This window comes from Solanum lycopersicum, chromosome 10 (genome assembly GCF_036512215.1).
Source record: "Solanum lycopersicum chromosome 10, SLM_r2.1".
Classification (NCBI taxonomy): Eukaryota; Viridiplantae; Streptophyta; class Magnoliopsida; order Solanales; family Solanaceae; genus Solanum; species Solanum lycopersicum.
The window spans coordinates 52,698,764-52,719,982 of NC_090809.1; the positions used below are offsets into that span (position 1 = coordinate 52,698,764).

Below are 21,219 nucleotides of genomic sequence, written 5' to 3' on the forward strand. Positions count from 1 at the left end.
CTAACCATCTGCGAAAGAGAGTGGAGATGGTCAGATACCAATTCGTATCGCCTAGATACCAATTGGACTCAAGTAGTAGCACGAAAGAAAAAATGAAAGAGTGAAATTTTCCTAAAGTCTTATAGCCTCTCAAGGAAAAGTAAAGGCGTCCCCCTACCGTTCCCTAAGACTCTACTAGACCTGTTCTTGTGTGATGAGACCAACGAACCTAATGCTCTAATACCAAGTTTGTCACGACCCAAATCCGGGCCGCGACTAGCACCCACACTTACCCTCCTATGTGAGCGAACCAACCAATCTAAACCTTAACATTTCAATGTAATAGCAACAGAAAGTAATGCGGAAGACTTAAACTCATTAATAAAAACCAATTCAATAACTATCAATATTCAACATCTATTATTCCCAAAACCTGAAAGTCATCATCACAAGAACATCTACTTTAAACTACTAATTCTAAGAGTTTCTAAGAAGCTAAAATACATAAGAAGCTAGTCCATGCCGGAAGTTCAAGGCATCAAGACATGAAGGAGAAGATCCAGTCCAAGCTAGAAGCGTTAGCTCACCCTGAAGATCCGGTGTGACGAAGACTGGCTAGAGTTACTGTTGAGTCGAAGATGACGGCACGTTTGCTACACTCCACAATTAAACAAGAAGAAAACAATAAAAGTAGGGGTCAGTACAAAGCACGGGTACTGAGTAGATATCATCGGCCAACTCAAAATAAAAATCAATATATATCAAGTAATATCATAAAATCAACTATGATACTCAACATGTAGCAACAACAAGCACTATAATCATCAATAAGTACCATCAAGTTCATCCATAAGGGCTCAAGCCTCAATACCATACTCATTTGGGAATCATGTTCATTAGATTGAGTATATTTACATCTTTCAAGATTCATTATCTTTATTTCTCTTATGTCGGTACGTGACACTCCGCTCCCTCATATTCATTAATCCTCTTGTGTCGGTACGTGACACTCCGATCCCCTAAATCTACGTGTCGGTTCGTGATACCCGATCCCCTAAATCTACGTGTCGGTTCGTGACACCCGATCCCTTAATTCTACGTGTCGATTCGTGACACCCGATCCCCTAATTTTACGTGTCGGTTCGTGACACCCGATCCCCTAATTCTACGTGTCGGTTCGTGACACCCGATCCCCTAATTCTACGTGTCGGTTCGTGAAACTCGATCCCCTAATTCTACGTGTCGATTCGTGACACCCGATCCCCTAATTCTACTTGTCGGTTCGTGACACCCGATCCCCTAATTCTACGTGTCGATTCGTGACACCCGATCCCCTAATATCATTCTGTAAATCATCAAGCCTTCTCTATACCAAGGCATCCTCAATCCCATTACTTTAATTCATCAAGCCTTCTTCTATACCAAGGCATCATCAATCCCATTACTTTAATTCATCAAGTCTTCTTCTATACCAAGGCATCATCATTAATAATATATATTAAAGTTTCTTTTCAAGATTTGGGATTCAATATTTCCATCATGCTTATCTTATCACAATCACATAATCATATTCATGCAAACATACAATTAAGCATATAGTAGGGTTTACAATACTACCAATATATATCATTCTCTATTAAGAGTTTACTATGAAAGCATGAAAACCATAACCTACCTCCACCGAAGAATTGGAATCAACAAGCAATTTCCCAAGCTTTGATATTCCCTCTGCCTCTTGATCGATCAATTTCTCTCTCTCCTTGTTCTCTCTATTTTCTTTATTCAAACCCTCTTTCTTTTACCCTAGTTAACATATAATTAAGTGTAAAAGATGGCAATAATACCCCACTAATTAACTTAGGGTTACCTCTTTTAACCCCCAAGAATTTGAGTTATTAATATAAACCTACAAAATCTATAATTAAGGAAGGAGTAGTCCAAAAACGTCCCTTAAAACGTGTAAGGAAATCCGACTCTGCCTGGAATTTGCGCAACCTGTGACGGGCCGTCGTGCCTGCGACGGTCCGTCCTCCAGGTCGTCGCAGAGTTCAGAGACCCAAATTTCCACCAAGGGTCTGTGACGGTCCGTCACACCTGTGACAGTCCGTCCTGCCATTCCGTCACAAAGTTCAGAGAGTTGATTTTCAGTACCCAATTTTAGATTTTCTAAGTGTTTTGAAACGAGACCCTGCGACGGTCCGTCATGACCATGACGGTCCGTCCTGCGTGTCCGTCACAGAGTTCAGAGAGTCGATTTCAGCACCCAAATTTCAGAATTTCTAAGTGTTCTGGGACGAGACACCCTCGATGGTCCGTCGTGCCCATGACGTTCCGTCGTGGGGTCCGCCGCTTCTGCCAGTTTTTCCAAAATTGAAATTTGTTGCTCAAAACGACTAAACGGGTCGTTACATCCAAGAAGTGAAGATTTTTCTAAGTCACTGTAGCCTCTCGAAGATAAGTACATACGTCTCTGTACCGATCCTCGAGACTCTACTTAGACTCGACTTGTATACACGTGAGACCTATGAACCTTGGGCTCTGATACCATTTTGTCACGACCCAAAAATGGGCGTGATGGCACTCGTCTTATCCCACCAAGACAAGTCAGCCTAAAACTCAACCATTACAATAAAGTGCGGAAATAAAATATAAGTAACTTAATAAAACCCCTAAAACCTGGTAGTCACGTGTACAAGCCTCTAAAGTATTACAATTAATTCAAAAGAAAAAAACTCAAGTCTCAAATGAACTTGTTTCTAGAATAGAACAAGATCATAATTAAGGAGAAGAAAGTCTGCTGCAATAGAAACAGCTACCTCACAAATCTCCAAGAAGCCTGGGAAAAGAAGAAAATAACAAGTACAACAAAAATCCAGGCTCATAACCTACAAAAAAATTTGTAGAAGCAAGGGGTGTGTACCAAACCACACGGTACTTAGCAAGTAAACCTCTAAACACAGGCTAAGGGGATGAAATACGGGTACTCCTACCACCCCAACCGAAACTCCACAACTACAACCTGCATTAAAATCAACCCAACCTAACAGCTCACAGTTTAATAGCACGTAGCTCAACAACAACACTTAGACAAATTACATATCCTCAACAACAATACTTTAACAAATTACATATCCTCAACAACAATACTTCAACAAATTATATATCCGCAATAACAAGCTCAATAATGATCAATCACAAGTTCTGCAGAAAGGCAATCAAAAGATCAGCAAAATACGATATCAAGTTCACTAATGGTAAGTATGTGCAATGCAATGGAATGCAATGTCAAGTATAATGATGCATGTCTGACCTAGTGATACACACCCGCTGTCTCTCAGTCCGGGACCCATGGGGGACATATCTATCCATGTATCTGTCGCGGCGCACGACACAACCCTCGATATAGTAACCATCGCGGCGCGCGATACGTCCCTCGAAATATAGTATCATTGCGGCGCACGATACGTCCCTCGAAATGGTCCATCCTCTTAAGTACTCATTCTTTTTCAATGCACATAACACTTGTGACAACCAATGCGTCAGAATAATGCAGATGACAAGTTCACACAAATAATGAGGAGATGACCACTTTCATAACATCGCACACTTCACAACCACACAAACATGAAGTCACATCAACAATGATTCAACAAGCCTTCAACCCTTTCTCAACACATCACACATAAACAATTGATCACATTGCCTTTTATTATCCCTTTTTTTCATCATTAGAATTAATCAATGTGGGCAAGTCAACCCATCACCAATCCCGTTACTCCCAACATATACCACAAGGACATACATGCATTTCATACACTTAACAAGAGTTTAGAAATCCACTTGCCTCAATTTATCGAACAATCACTTCGGGATTTTAGCCTTCCTCCTTTGTTGTACTTTCAAATCAATACAATCTATTTAAATCAATAACCACAATAAGAGTTCAAATCTTACAACACTCATATTACTATTTGTTTAACTTTGACCCAACAATTTATCCAAATTTATAATAAAGTTTCTCAATCTTGATTTTAACTAATAAGTCAAATCTCATATTTCTTAAATTTCAAGTCAAGAGTTAAGTCATAATTTCTCCAAACACTACAACCCTAATAGTTTCCATATAATATAATTGTCCAATTATTATCCCAAAATGGCTATTGACGGCATATCAATATTCCATTGGAAATCTTGACATACTTTCAAAGGGAACACCATCAATAATTTCTAAAAAAAAAACCCAATTACATATCTATAACTAGTTATGACACTATCACTTTGACAAATTTCATAATAATTATAAGAAGATTTAAAGAAAATTAAACCCCAACAAATTTTCAGAATCTATATGTCACACATTAAATTCCTATATATTTAGTACCCACCCATTACCATAAACTTTCAAAACAAACTCACAAATCCTTTTTTTCTTTACAAACCTACAGTAACCCACTTCAATTTCCTATCTAACTCTTAACGAATTAAAAGTATTAATCATCATAAAACTTATCTTTTATACATGTATTGTTTCATCCACCAACAATAATAATTCATTTAATACCCTCTAGTCCATAATTATATGTAAATAACATGTGCACATGTACACGAAATTAAAAACTAGTTTCACGTATTAGTGTAAATTATACACGTTTTAACTTAGAAATCTACTCCTAATTACATTAAAAACATAATCAAAAGGATGAAAATAATTACCTTGACGCCTTGAGATAAAAATATTGATTTTGCTCCTCTCTTTTTTTTCTTTTCTTTTCTTCCTTTCTTTTCTTTTTTGCGTATTCTTTCTGTTTTTTTTCTTCGTTTGAGCCGTCACAGGCTTTTAAAAAGTTAGGGCACTTTGCCCCTTTTCTTTTTATATTATTTTATTTATTCATTGAATTAATTTCCTTTTTCTTTTTTTCCATTATTATTAGCAACAAAATAATCTTTTATTAAATCTAAAAATCATGTTACTCATTCTTATAAGTCATATAAATTAAATATAAAATCTACTAAAAAGGTCAATATAAAAATAATGGTTGAAATTTCTAAAACGACTAAGAGGATCATTACAAAAGACCACAAAAAAAGAAAAATTAGAATTTTATGGAACAAAAGCAGATTCCAACAATATCATTAACAAGACGAAACAAAAATAAACAACAAAGAAATGGAGAAAAGGATTTTACAGTGGTCGTTTCTTGATGGTGTGTTGTGATGAAACTGTGAGCTTTAACGGAGCAACGAGCTCGTCGGTGTTCCATTATCTGCCGGAGTAGCGAGGTATGAGATAAGATTTGTGTTTTTGGGTGGAAACAATTAGGGTTACAATTCTTTTGAAAAATATATCTATCACACCTTGTTTCTTGACCTAGTAAATTAAGTACGGAGACATTTTTCAAAATAGCAATATTTTAATTTTTACTAGGGCTCCTAATATATTAAAATCTCATTATTTTAATTTATTAAAGAATTAGATTATTATTTTAAAAAGAATACAAATAATCTGTTAATAGAATAGAAAAAATCATTGAACATAAAAATTTAAAAATATTAATTTGATAAAATACAACTAATTACTAACGAGAAAATCAAGAAAAATAATATTTCAAATAAAGTAATTTAATTTAATTATTGGTGTTTTACAAAAAAATATGATAAAAGAAAAAATGATTTGAGTTTTGAAAAATCAATTAATTTTATGATTTAAGAGAAATCGATAACAGAGTCGCTACTTAATTTTTTTTAGTAAAAATCAAGAAAAAACATATAATTATTTTCAAAGATTTAAACAGATAAAATCAATTGAAAAAGGGTTCGAAGTTCAATTTACACTTCGATAAGGTGTTAGGCCCTCGAAATGTCTGCTAACTCCCGATTGATCGACGATTTCACTAAAAGACCTTTCAAATAATTTCCAAGTTTTAACTAAGTTTTTTATTTTATTTTTTGTTATTTCTTAATTATTTCAAATGGAAATAAACTAAAGGAGGATTTTCTGAGGAAAATAATTCAAAATATCAACAAGGCTAATAATGAAAATAGAGTTAAGAATTAAATAATCAATATTTAATTTTAAATCTAAAACGGGAAATAACTATCTTTAATAGTTAATTAAGTCAAAATTAAAGATTAAATATAATGTTAGTTAACACCGTAACAAATAAATGCTTCTGTATAGAACCCAGGGAGTCCTTCTCTTCCTGAAGAGCTGATGAGCGTGGGATATAGATTAAAGAGGAAAAGGGAGGAAGTATTAAACTTGGGCCTTTGCCCCAAATTCATGTACATGTCCTACTACAAAAAAAAATGTATAACTTACCTAAATCTCATAGTGTAAAACTTAAATAACATTTTATTTCTACTCTTTTTCAATTTACAAAAATTCCTTCAAAGTCAGTGCTATCCAGATACATAGAAAATAATTCAGATTCATTAATTCCAATACATTAAAACAAAATCAGTTACACTTTAAAAGAAAAGAGAGTCAATTTTGAATTTGAGTTCCACAAATCAAGCTAATCAATTTGCTGTCAGTCTTTCTCAAATGGTAACAACTTCAATTAATTTAAAATTTAAATTTTAACTCTCAATTCTCTTCCAAATCCTCCTAGCTTCAAACAATTGAACAAATTCTTCCAGAATCAACAAAATCGAGATTCATTTTTTTTTCTCTCTATTCATCGTCTCATGTTCATTCAAATTAGATCCAGATTTGTCCAAAATTTGATAAGATACATAATGAATAGTTGTTGAAAAATAATTTTATTTTGTGAATCTCAAATACAACATTGTAGTGGATCGATGAGATGAGAAAAACATGAAAATTCGATATATATCAGAAGGAAATCACAAGAAAATGTTGATTTTGCTACTTAGCATACTCTTCATCTTATCTCGATCTTGGCACCACAGTAAGAGATGGTAAAAGAAGTTACTGACCACTTCAATTGGTATTTCAAAATACATTAGTTGATATATCATAAATTTGTTCTTCTCATCCTTTCTAAAAAAAAATCTCATTTTTTAATCAAACTTGTTGATAAATTGTATTGATACAACATGAACATGTCCATCTTGTTGAAACATTTTGAAACCTGAGAAAGTGAGATGAGGTATGAATGATACAAAAGTGATGAAATTATGGTTGGTCAAAAAATTAATTTGTGAATCTCAAGTCAACCATTGCATTTGATTAAAGATCGATGAGTTGAGGAAAAACTGGCGATCTAAAACATCGTTTGAGCTGAAGAAATAAGAGTTAGAATTTTCAATGTATCAATTATGGATTGATACAACCAACAGAAAGGCAGAAGAGATGCATAACTTTGATGAATCATTCATACCTTTTATAATGTTGTGTAATTGTTTTTTGAATTTTGTTTCTGAGATGGATAGATATATTAATACATTACTATTTATGTATCTCGTTTAAATTGATAAGTGTTGTATTTTTACCAGATACATTAAATAAGTAATTGTTGTCCATAAGATGTTCGAGATTGATACATTACTTTGTGGTAGTTGCTAAGATACAATTAATAGAAATTCAAATTTACATATCATATAGAAAATTGTATATTTGTTCATACAATAATAGAATGTTGCATATCCGCTACATTATATCATGTATCAATTATATGATTTAGTAGATGTAATACTGTGTTCCATAAAATTGTGTCTCAAACACACAATTGTGCAGTTGTGTTTGATAAAAAAAAAAGTTGTATTTGATATTAACAGTGTTTAAAAGACAGAATGTTGTGTACATAATTCATTATGTTGTGTATTAAATACACAATTTGATATATGTATTAATGCGCTCCATTTTTATTGTATCAGATGCATAGCTGCAAGAACTTCATATTTTGCCTCGAAATAATCAAACTTTTGATAATAACATTTGTGTATCACTGTTTATGAATCTGATACATAATTATGTGACACCTAATGTATCAATGTATCATGTACTGTGTACATATACATATCCTTCTAAATTTAAATAAGATAGAAGATACATAGCAACACCTAGATACATGATGCATATTAAATGATACATTTGGTAGAAATTTTATATCAAGTATCAAAACTAATTAAGTTTATGTATCAAAACTAATATTTCAATGCAATACAATGTGTATGATAAATTATGATGTATCATAGTGATGAAACAAAGACATTATATATTAATTAAGAAACAAAATTGACTAGATACATTAAAAATCTAGTTAATGTATCCCAAATTATAACCATAAAATAGTTTTAATAATTTGAACACAATATGTTGTAAATAATGAAATTATAATGTATTATAATGTTGAAGCAAAGACATTATACATTAATTTAAGAAACAAAAACAATTTGATACATTAAAAATCTGATCTCATATATATCAGAAAAAGATGAACAATAAAAAAAGGACAAAAAATCAACAATCTGATCAATTTTGACTTCTTCTTCTCAGCTATTACTTTGGAATACCAATATACATCAACTTTTCCCTACATTTACTTTAGAAAACGAAGGTACATTCTCCTTCTCAACATTCGCTCTTGTATCTTTTTTTTTACTATGAACATAGACATCACCTATGAATATCGATCAAAAGTCCTTACCAAAGACACTAGTAGATTGACTTTTTAGCTTTGAAAAACAATCTATTTAGACGACGAAGATGCATCTTCCTTTGACTAGTTGAGTAATATCAACACTAAAAGAATGGTCATGTCCATATGAATCAAGAAATAAAGACTAAAAGCAATAAAATTGAAGAAGACGACTTTGAAGGAAACACAGTATATCAATTGAGTAGTTTGAATTTGATTGACTGGAGAGAGAATCCCTTTGAAAATAAAATTGATATGAAAATTCTAACTGACAAGATTGTAGAGAATTCTTTTAAAAATAAAACTGATATGAAAATTGTAACTGATAAGATTATAGAGTAAAATTACAGAGAAAATAAAGGAGTGAAGAAAGGAAGGAAATCACGTGTCAAGGTTGGGATACTTGTGTATCTGCTTGACTTAAAAATTGAGGGAAAGTAAGGAATTTTGGAAATATTTTAAAATGTAGCGAATAAAGGAAATTATCAAAAATAAAGATGTATATATAGGTATTATCCAAAAAAAAAATACCCAAGTAAGAGTTTGGGCCTATTTGATAAAAAAAATCTGCTCTTGGGCCATTCTTTTAAGCCTTTTTGGCCTTCTTTTCACTCTTCAAATGATAGGATATACACCAAGTGTATATATGATAAACACCAAATGCTTAACTCGTTTTGGACTCCTAAATCTGTATTTCAGTTTGCCATTTACATTTTCTGTATTTTTCAACCTGCTTCGCTGTATTTGAACCTGTATAGAGTATTTACTACTGTATATAACTGTATAAACATTTATATCAGTGTATAATACCTCGTTTTCGGCATTTCAGAGCTTGAAATTTTGAATTCCAGCTTTATTTAACCTCCATCAACCTGCTTAACGACTTGCTACCAGCTGACTTGAGACAAATGTTTGGGCTTTTATGGCCCATTAAGAAATGCAATGAGATAGATCATTGAATCCATTGAACTCGATCGAGATTTTATAGGCACACCGAAAAGAAAAAGAAAAAAAAGATAAGGATTAGCAATGGCCTAAATCATATTAAAGGTTCACAAAATAATGAATTTATAGTTCACACTGGCACAAATGTCAAGTTCAAATAAACATAACGATGGAGTACACATTATCCACCAATTTGAACTCAAAATCATCTACAAACATTGTAGTAATCCAAATAAATAAATAAAATGCGTACAAAATTCCCACTACAAACAATAGAGTACAGAAAATTTAAATGGGATCGCACAATAATAGCAACTAACAATAAAGTTACAGAGGCATAAATCTTCAAACAATTTCAAGCATACAGAAAACATTTACAAATTTAGGAGTATGATAACTAGCTATAAACACAACACAACACACATATGCATATACTATATCGACAGAACCTAAGGAAGAATGGTGAATCAAATAAAAATATCATTTAAATAGAAACACAAATTCAAGCATGAAACATAAACCCAAAAGGAAAGATGAGCATGAAATTTATAGTAAAAAATGAAGAAAGAAACTATGAGCTCTGCCATATATTTTACTAAGGTAACAAAACAAAAACATCAAGTAGGAAAAAGGAAACATTGACTATTAATATAATATACACCTAAAGGACTAAAATAAAAACCAAAAAATAAAGAGAAGAAAAATAGATGCTTGAAAGTAAAGCAAATGGATAAAAGTAGACTCAACAATCGAAAGCAAATGAAGCAAATGACAAAATAGGCTTTAGAAATGAAATATAGAAATTGTCATGATAAATCTAAAATACCAAATCTACAGCCAACGATAAGCCAAAGGAATTACTTAATCATACATGTAGTATATACAAGCTATCAACATTCAAAACCGATTAACGACAACCTAACAACAAAGTCGTGAAATCACTACATCGAAACACCATATCAAAGTAGAAAAAAATAAAAAAATGAAGAGAGTATTATAGAGGAAACATTACCTCTTCCTAGGCAGCGACTGAGACCAGACGAGCAGGGAAAAAGCTTCCCACGACCACAACGAGAATCCGAGAACTTTGGAGAATTGTGAATAAGCGAGAAACCAAGATCAAAAGGAACTAATGATTCTTTTTGGAATCAATATACGATGAAACTACTATAAATTCCAGAAGCTCCGATGAAAGATTTCGAAAGAAAGAAAATCTAAAAAATGTGGCTACTGGAGACAGACTTTCTTTCGATTTCTTCCGTGACCCATTAACTCTATTTTTTCCCCACCCCTAAAATAAAGAAAAATATGGGAAATTTATAGAATTAAATCTAGGTCAGACTTGGGGGAAATTTGGGAGAGATTTTGAATGAATTCGAAATTTAAAATTTGAAATTCAAATTTCTCAAGAGGTAAGGTGTCAGCTCGAATTGTATGAATCACCTACGAATTTCCAATGTCATCCGTTTGATTTTTGAGAAAAGGATGAAAGAGTAACTCGATTTAGACACTTGGATCCTCCAAAACGGCTTTGTAAGGAGAGGAGGATAAGGGTGAGAAGGGACGACTCGCACTGCTTGCGTTGGGCTGCTGGGCTCGTTCTTGCTAAACTGGTTTTGGGGCGTCTGGCTCGCTGTCTGCATGTGAAAAAATCAAAGAAGAAGGAAACGTACAGTGTCGGGTTGTTCTGTTGGTATTATGATGTTGGATAATGAGTTTCTTATACGAGTTGGGTTTGGGGAAGGTTAATTGAAATAAGTGGGTTGGGAATAATTGGTGTATTAATGGGCTGCTGGAAGTTGAAAATAAAAGGCCCAAAATGGTTTATCCCAAATGGGTTTAAAGGATTTGACTAATATCCAAATACAAATAGATAAATATAAATTAATTAATGAGCTTCTTGATGATAACAAAATAAATTAATTAACTTAATTACAAACTCAATAAATTAAAAATGTAAACTATTATATAAGTAGACTAATTGACAAAATTTTAACTAAAACTAAAATCTTTTTTACAATTTTCAAATATTCATGAATATACTAATTATATACATAATTATGTAAATACATATATATTATCTAAAAATTATAAAAAGTGACAAAACTATTTAAAATAACGTGCAAACTTTATATTTTTCTTAAAATCTTTAAAACTAATTATTTTAAATCATTTGAAATCGAAGATTCTCAAATTGATTGATTTATATGGTGGAGTTCCAAAATTGGGTGAAGTTTAAATTCTTCATAATTTAATTAGAGTAAATAGATTAAAGAAGATCTAATTTTATTTAGTTTATGAGTAATAATCTTAATGCTTATTTGGTGATTTACAGTGTTACGAATTGTGACTAAATAATGACACAATTTGTCTCAACTAGAATCTAGATCCAAGACGAGACAGGCGTCGTTGATATCTTAGAGGTCACAGACAAGCCTGCATACGTCATCGTTACATCATCTAGATTAATTTTAGTGGAAAATTTAAAACTTTTAGTTACTTGAAGTATACATAGACTTCAGAGTAGGATACATTATACTCATATAAGATTTATCTACATTTGTTCATAATCGTTCACAACAACCATCTAATACCAAGATACTCAACTGAATGAAATAGTCATATCTGATAAAATATAAAGTTGCCAGAGTGGCACCAATACAATTTCTGAAAGTAATTGAGAAAGAAACGCTAGTGGAACATTCTCCACTAACTCATGCCTACATCTAATATAGAATATAACGGGCAAGCGTCCTCAAAAACATGAGGGCCTACCAAGTCTGGATGAATGCTCCACGACCAGATAACTTCAGCGTCGTCTAGTAAATTCTATCATCCACATGTGCCTGCACCTAAAAGTAAAGAGTTGTATGGTATTAGTACACACTTGTATTAAGTATGGGTATATGCAAGCACACACCACAGTCATGTGTGATTTAGAATAACTCTCTCCGAATGATATGAGTTATGGAAAGTCAAGTCAGTGGACTTGCCAAAATCGATTAGAAAAGTCATGCCATGAGAGTAACATGCATCATCATACGTATCATATTGCACAAAGCACATACCATATTGCATATAACACATAACATATTCCATATAACACATATCATATTTTAGTTGGTTCGTTCATATGCCATGTGACCTTGGAATCACGGACTTAACATTAGGACTTACCAATGAGTTCTCAACATATGGGACCTCAACTAGGAAGCCTTCTTTAGCAAACATAGAGTCTGCTTCATTCATTCATACGTACTTCACTTTCTTTCATTCATAGGCTAGTACAAACACCAACTATACCTAGGATGTAATTTAAGACTTTCATCAGGTTTACTGTGCAATGACCAAGAATGACCTAGTGTCATTACTTGAGAGTCTAGTTCACCTCTTGATTATCCTATCCAAACACCTTTGGTATCATTCATTTCATTAACTTTCATACTTTGAGTAACTTCAACTTTAAACGACATAGATCATGTGAGCATCATGAAATCTGGTGTCTTCCCTACACCGAAAAGAGATGGAGTCACTGGCCAAGGTGAAACCAAGAACATACCTAGCTCGCGTAGGTGGAAACCACTGACTAGTTCTTATGTTGGCAGCATAGTTCAAAGACTAGGAGATTTAGGGAGACTCATACCCGTCTGGACGGACAGTCTCATCTCATGAGAATTACACGAACATCTGCCTTTCCAATAGAATGAATTGCTACTCATAGCTAGCCTATTGGTGCGCAGTATAAAGTTTCATTACATTCATCTCACACATAATAGAAGTTGGTTTCTAGCTTGAGGATATCATAGCTCATTAGATGATTTCTTATCTCATCATTTCGTATTAAGTGTGAATTGTCCTTACACTTACATGTAGAATGTGATTGAGACTTGTCTCTTAATATTCTACACTCTCTTAAGTGAGTACTTTTGGTGACATTATATTGGCATGCCACCCTGTTCTTTCTTAACATCTTTTCATTTCATCTTGTCACCTTTCATTATTTGCTCATCGTATAATATACATATGCTCTCTTGAAATTTACATTGAGGGACATTGATTTTAGGCGTAGATACAACTTGTCTCACTTGTACTAGCATATCCTCACGTGGCCACTCTTTCTTTGCTTTATCATCGTTTAGCATAAATATACTCTCTTAGAAATTTCATTTAGTGACATTGATTTTTATAGGCGTAAATGCAGCTTGTCTCATTTGCGCTAGCCTATAGCCATGTAGTCACTCTTTTCTTTACATATTAACTATAAATTCATTCTTAACACTTTCTTTTGGAGTATTCTTGAGATTTGACTATACATCATTCTACACTCCCATAACATGAATGTTCATTTTATCATATGCCAATGCACTTGGCCTTTTAGTGTGTTTCACACTCTTACTTAACCCTTTTGGGGTCTCATTATTCATCACATAACATCTTAGGTTCACTTACTATGTAAACGAATGCTGGACTTGTGAGTCCACACACACAAGCATGAGGCTTCATTCATAGTTCATTTAAGTGATTCATATTGCCCAAGATTATGTCGTACAAGACTTATGCATCTTGTAAGTATGCCAAGGTCTCAATTTGATTCCTATAGGCATCATTGATTAATTATTTAATCACGTAAGACTTATGTGTCAATACGGAATTGGGCAACGGAACCCAGTTTTGAATCCCTTGAGCAACACTTAATCTAATATTAAACGTGATAATTGCATTTTTCAGATTTGGGGAATCCTAGTTTGATCTCCATCACCCCCACATCATTTTCTTTCTTTCCCCCCTTCTCTTTCTCGTTTAAGACAAGGAGATTGTAGGATCAATCCCCCACAAGATCATTCTTTTTCTCTTAATTTTCTCTTAACTTTCTCACCTATCCAAGAGGTTGTGGGTTCAATTCCCACTCACCTCATTTTATTTTCTCCTTTATTTTTCTCCCAACTCTTTTATCTATTCAAGAGGTTGTGGGTTCAATCCCCACTCACCTCATTTCATTTTTCTCGTTTATTTTTCTCCCAACTCTCTCATTTATTCAAGAGGTTGCGGATTCAATCCCCACACAACGCATTTAATTTTCTCTTCGTTTTTCTTATTAAAATTTTTATGTAATCTGCACTTCGTGAGGTCTTGGATTCAATCTACAATGACCTCATATTTTTTTAAAAAAAATTAAAACTCTTATTTTCCAATCTTAGGCCGAGACCAACAATTTCCAGCAAGTTGGAATTTTGGTCTCTTTCAATCCATCTTTCTCTCAAGTTTTTATGTTGATTCTTATAGTATTTCGGGTGACATTTAATCAGCAACATTATTCTTATACGAACATCATATTTTAACATTTTCGTATACTTGAAACACAACATTTTTAACATACAAATTTTAGGCAGCAACATAGTTAATTTACAGCACACACATGCTCAAACAGTTAAGTTAATACACTTTTCCGGAATACATCTTTAATTTCTTACATAATTTCCAAATACATATTCAACAAAAAGTCACAATCAGACCTAAAATTATCTACCAGAAGATATACCAACACATATTTTGAATCTTTCAAACGATCTAATGGCAGGGCATGCAATGGGGACAACCTTAGTTTTTCAATTGCGACTAAACTGAACCTTAAGGGTCTCTTGGGAAAGGGACGAAGAGAAAAGAAATCTCATACCTGAAGTTGTTCAAAAGTGATTCAACGTCTGCCTATTTCCCCACTAAGCCAACGTCTCACCACCGAAACCACAAGCAAAATCCGTTGAGAAATTGATTTTTACCTTTCTTTTTAAACTTGTTTTGCTTTGAGTTTTTAGCTTTCAAGTTCTTGATGAACCTTTTTATTTGACGTTCTGATCTTGTTCTCTTGTTAAAGACAGATAATGAGTGAGAGAAAATTAGTGAGAAAAGCGTGAGAGTGTTAACTTAGGATTAGGAGATTAGGGAGAGACTTAGTCAAATTAGGATTTATCTTTAATTAATAAATAAAATCTATTTTTTTATTTTTCTTTAATTAGCAATTAAATATTAATTAACTAAATTAATTCACTACCTAAAAGAAATCAAATTAAATCATTGCTCCCACAAAGGCTCGAACCGCGTGGAGCAAGATTTCACTCAAAGGGTTAATTCGGCCCTTTCTACTCAAATTTCCTTTCCACCATATTAATTAATTAAAAATTTAGGGTAATTATAATTCTACCCTTAGCCTGGAAAAAGACCATTTTATCCCTAAACCCTCCAAACTTAATATTACCCCCTTTTAAGTCCTGTTAAGCCTCATCGGGGTAGATCTTCATATTCGGGTACCCTACAATTGATAGACCCAACCTTTCCTTGCTCAACTAACTCACCAAGTTGGTTGGCTTGGCTGTTGCAAGGGTTCATAGGTATAGTTCTACGCACATCAATCCGTGTGAACTCGGTCTAATCGTAGGCGATCTAGATACATTAAGTATTACTTAGAATAACTATTTTAGGGTTGTTACACAATTAAAGAAAAAGTATTCAAAGATGAGTGAAGAGAGCTACTATGATGGCAGACTAGTGGTGTTTCAACAATTGTAATGAAGAACATGCATATGTGAGATGATTTTTTTGAGTGATGAGAGAGAAGAGGAAGGAGTAGGTGGGAAAGAGAAAATTAAATAAAAGACAAAAAAAATTATATGTGAAAAAAGTATTTTTAAAATATCTTTTTATCAGTTTTTTCAACTTTCACATGCTTTCAAAAGAGTGAACACTTATTGTGCCATATCAACACTTGAGGGTGCGTTTATACCACTTTAAAATAGTTCAAGGGGGTAATAAGACTCCGAAAAAATATAAGTGTATAGTTGAGAATTCGATTATAGGTTGAAGGTGTATTTGACCATTTTCTCTTAACTAAATAAGTACAAAGTTTTAAATAAAATGACGATAAATCTCTTATTCAAGAAAGAGGATATAAAAACTAAAAAATATAACTTGAGTAGATAATTTTGATACACTATTAATTTCGAATTTCAAAATTAATGAATTAAAGAAAAGAAGGGTCAAAATTGAGTGTGTTAATAATCGGTATCAGAGATTAGAATGGCTAACGCTCTGATACCACTATTATTTATAAATAAAATTAAATATATAATATTGAATCTTTATTTAAAATAAATTTTGATATATAAAAGGTAATGTGACACTTCTCTTTGGCTATATTTGTTGACACCCAATTTTGACTTAAAATTATTAAAATTCGTAACTCTTAAGTTTTATTTATTTAATAGTTTAAAATATTTTTTTATAATTTTAAATAAGTTTATCGATAATTATCCTTATTTATAAAAAATTTATTAGTTAATTTTAAAATTACATTATATGACATTAGTTATGTTTATTACATTTTTTTAAGGTTCATTTTATTTGTTACATTAGTTAGTATTCATTTTGATATTTTGCATTGTCTAGAAATTCATCAAATACGAATATAATTTGCATACACAAATTGATATATGATTTTGGGTCACAATAGGCCCATTGCATAATTATTTTCCTATTTAAGTTTCGATTAGGTCAAAAATGAAGGGAGTGATGGATATATTGGATAAATTAGTAAACTAGTCAAAATCCTAACATATTTATTAAAAATATTTATAGTTTATAAATATTAGAAAATATATCAAAATGTCAATATTTTAGAAAATATTGTGTATCCTAATTTAGTTCCTGTTTTACCCCACTTTAATTTTACATTTTTCAACTCATTCTCTCTCATATATTTTCAAAAAAAAAGTATTTTCTCACTCACTAATTTTTCGTTTTTCAATTCTTCTTCATCTTTCAATGTCTGCTTCTCTCTCTTCTGTTCTTTTCTTATTTGGTCTTTAGAAATCAGATAATATGTTTGTAAAGATATTTACAAAAATTTCTTGGATTAAGGTGTGAATCTTTATTCGGGTTTTAGATTTGTTTACTGATTTAATATTTATTTAAAGTTTTCCAAATTATGTTTTATCAATTTCATTTAGGAGTTGAAAACTTCAAAATCACTCTCTAATGACCGAATCTAAGAGGATAGCAGAGGTATTAAACTAAATCAACTATTTTCTAGCGATTTTTCATTCTTTAATCTATGTATTACTCAAGAAATAGCGGATAGTGTAGGATCAATTTCTATGGCGAAAGATAGATGACCGAAGAATTCACATGATCCAATCCATATGTAAAACTTTCTTGAAGTTCAAAACAGAACTATAGAGTCTTCGTCTACTAATGGAAAACTCCAAAAGAATGATGAAGACCTCATAGTTGACGAAGAGGTGTTTAATTACTTTTATGAAATTTTAAGTTTATTGATTATATAACCATTATAATATTTGTATATTCCGTTGAAGTTGTTAAAATCACAAAAATCATAATTTTTATTAGTTTTGAGTATCTGCAACAATTTTTTAATTCAAAATTCATCAAGTATGCATATTAATATAGAATAGTATTGTCATTATCTATGGATATGTGGGTTTGGTAATATATATAGTGTATTCCTTAATTTTTTATTTTTTGATATTTCACATATTTAGACTCATCATATATATGTATCATATTCTAGTTGTGGACATTATAAGAGTATTATTTGTATCCAGTCAATTAAGGATACATATTTACTTTATATGATTGTATTCATTTTTTAAGAAATAATGATGCCTTTTCATATTGTATTCATGCATTGTTATTTGATGGTTTTGTATTCACTGTGTTGTATTTGTTGTATTTATGTTGTCTGCTTACTAAGTAATATTAATTCATGTGTTTGTATTAATTATGTTGTGATGTATCCTCTTTTAGTTATGGACATTGTAAGAGGATTGTTTATATCCATTCAAATAAGGATACATATTTGCTTTATATAATTGTATTCACATAATAATATTATTTCAAATTATATTTGATACTGAATTGTGCATTTACATTCAAAATTTTATCGACTTAAGAAAAATATGCATATTTAGACAACAATGTTTATTGTGTTGATGAAGAACATATCATAGTTGAATATATTGGAGTATAAAAATTGCACGTTGTCATCCCTTGACATTTGGTGGATTGCATATTTGTTCTTGTACATGTCAAGGAGAAGCTCCGTTGGTCGGGTATTGATAGTAGTGTCTCTTAATGAGAAATGTGTAAACGTCTATGACTCTTACAGAGCAGCAGAAAATAATTCAGCGATCAAGATTGAGGTAAAAAAGTTGGTTCAACTCATTCCTCTAAGATTGACATTGAATGATTATTACAAGAACAGAGGACTAGATGTTTCTATGAGCCAAGACGAGAACGAGTTGTTTGAGATAGCCTTCTTGAAAAATATACCGTAACAACCACATGGAAGCTTGTAAGTTGGTGTATTATTTGAATTTATATTCTTATTTATGTATTTGAATTTTATGCTCTCTTCTCTTATTGTACGTAGAGATTGCACTATTTATATGATTTCTTATCCCAAGTGGTTGTCTTATGGACAAGGAAAATCAACCGGTAACTTTGATGCAATACTACAGTCTAGATTTGCTACACTTCTTTGAAACTATGGCTAATAGAAGATTGATGTCAAAGCCACTAGTGATAGTGAGATACCTCTAAGGCATAACAATCCTCACATAGTTCACGATGATAATGAAACAATTGAAATACAATAGTGAAAAAGAAGAAGCCAATTTAAAGAAAGGAAAACGATTTTTCAAGAAGAGTGACAAGAGCAAAATGAAGGGCTTGGGGCATTTTAGTCGTGAATGTTTGAGCCGAAAATGTAGCATTTCTAAACTCATCTCTCTAAGTGCAACATATGTTTCTAGCACTTTTTTACTAAGTGAATCTTATCCTATGTGGATTGTACATTATGGATCCACGTGAGTCAAGATCGAGATTTGTGGAATTTCGTTGAGTTTCATCTAAATCAAGATGGATCTACGTGAAAAATTATGTGAAACTGAAAGTCAAATGGATTAACATATGTAAAGTAGACGTGCATGGTGACCGTTCTTTGATGTTGCATAACACCCTATATGCACCAGATATTCGATAAAACTTAGTATCTGTGTATGTACTTTTAGACATTGATTTTGATTTTTTAATCGTAATGGTATTACAATAATTCTATTTAATATTTTATATGGTTTTGGACTTTGTTATGACCATTTTATTGTATTAGATTGTAATCCTTCAACTTATGACTATTATGTTGACGGTTGTGTAATGACATGTTCTTCAAGTAACAATGATATTGATGCTATCACATGACATGCAAGATTAGGTCAAATAGGGAAAGATCGAATCAATAGTTTGGCAAAAGAATGACATTAGGTTCTTTCACTAAGATTGATATGACAACTTGTGAAAAAATTTATTGCTGGAAAGATTACTTGTAAAGCATTTGAAAGGCTAAAAGAGATGAGTTCAAGTTTCAATTAATTCACTCTAATATTTGTCATCGCATGAATGTGAAGGCAAGAACTGGTGCTAGATACTTCATAATATTTATTGATTATTTCACGCGATCTGCTTATGTCTATTTTATTTCTCATAAATATGAAGTCACTTGAGTGATTTAAAAGATTTATGGATGAAGTTGAAAATCAATTCGATAAAATCATAAAGCCTTTCAAAACTCGAGGACGTGAATATTTGTCAAAACAATTTGAAGAATTATTTACAGAAAAAGGTATTATTAGACAGTTAACTACTCTTTATACACATCAAAAAAATGGTGTAGCTGAAATAATGAATAGAACATTGTTGGACATGACGAGATCAATGATGGCGGAAGCAAATTTATCTATCTCTTTCTAGGGAGATGCATTATTGACTACGGCTTACATTTTGAACAAAGTGTCTTCTAAATTAGTGTTTTCCACTCCTTAGGGACTTTGGACTAGTCATAAACAAAGTTGAATAATCTTCGATCGTGGGGGTGTGCAAGATACATTAAAATTGTTTTGGTGAGTTTGGTAAACTAAGTCCAAAAGAAAATAAATATATCTTTATAAGGTACTCTGAACTCTCCAAAAGGTATGTGTTCATCGATGAGTTGGAGGATGGAAGTATTACTGAAATCGTATCACGAGATGTCACATTTTGGAAATTGATTTTTCCAAAAGGGTGAAACAGATGAAGTTAAGCCTCTGTACAAAATATTGAATTCAAAAGATTAGGTTTTTTTTGTCAAACATACTTGATAATTCAATGGATTAAGAAATGATTCTCGGTCCACGTGAGAGTTATGAATCCCAAATTTTTTTTGAACTTCAAACATGTAAGAAAGAAGGTGTACCTAAATGATCTAATGAGATTAAATATTATATTTTCTTGGTATCTCCTACAGAATTGAGTGAACCTAATTTTGTAACTGAGGCCTGAAAGGGATGAATGGTTAAAAATGATGAAGGAAGAATTAGAGTCTATGAAAACCAACAAAGTCTGGAATCTAGTTGACCTTTCTAAGGAACGTAAAGCTATTGGGATAAATGAATTATTAAAGTTAAACGTAAATGAAATGGGTCAATAGAAAGATAAAAGTCAGGATTGGTGGCAAAAGGTTTTACCCAAGAAGTTGGAATAAACTATGAGGGAACTTTTTCACTAATTATGAAGTTTACCTACATACGATTAATTTAAGCTATTGTTGCACGTTAAGGTCCATAAATTGCACCAAATGGATTTGAGG

General features: G+C 32.0%; 1 long non-coding RNA gene across 1 annotated transcript; it reads right to left on the reverse strand.

Annotated features, from left to right (window-relative positions):
• Positions 1–645: 645 nt before the first annotated feature.
• On the reverse strand, positions 646–11,235 carry LOC104649626 (uncharacterized). Its single transcript, XR_011212161.1, has 3 exons — positions 9,393–11,235; positions 5,166–5,243; positions 646–3,893 (listed from the first exon to the last, which is right to left on the reverse strand). It is a non-coding gene; the product is annotated as an uncharacterized lncRNA (long non-coding RNA).
• Positions 11,236–21,219: the final 9,984 nt, after the last annotated feature.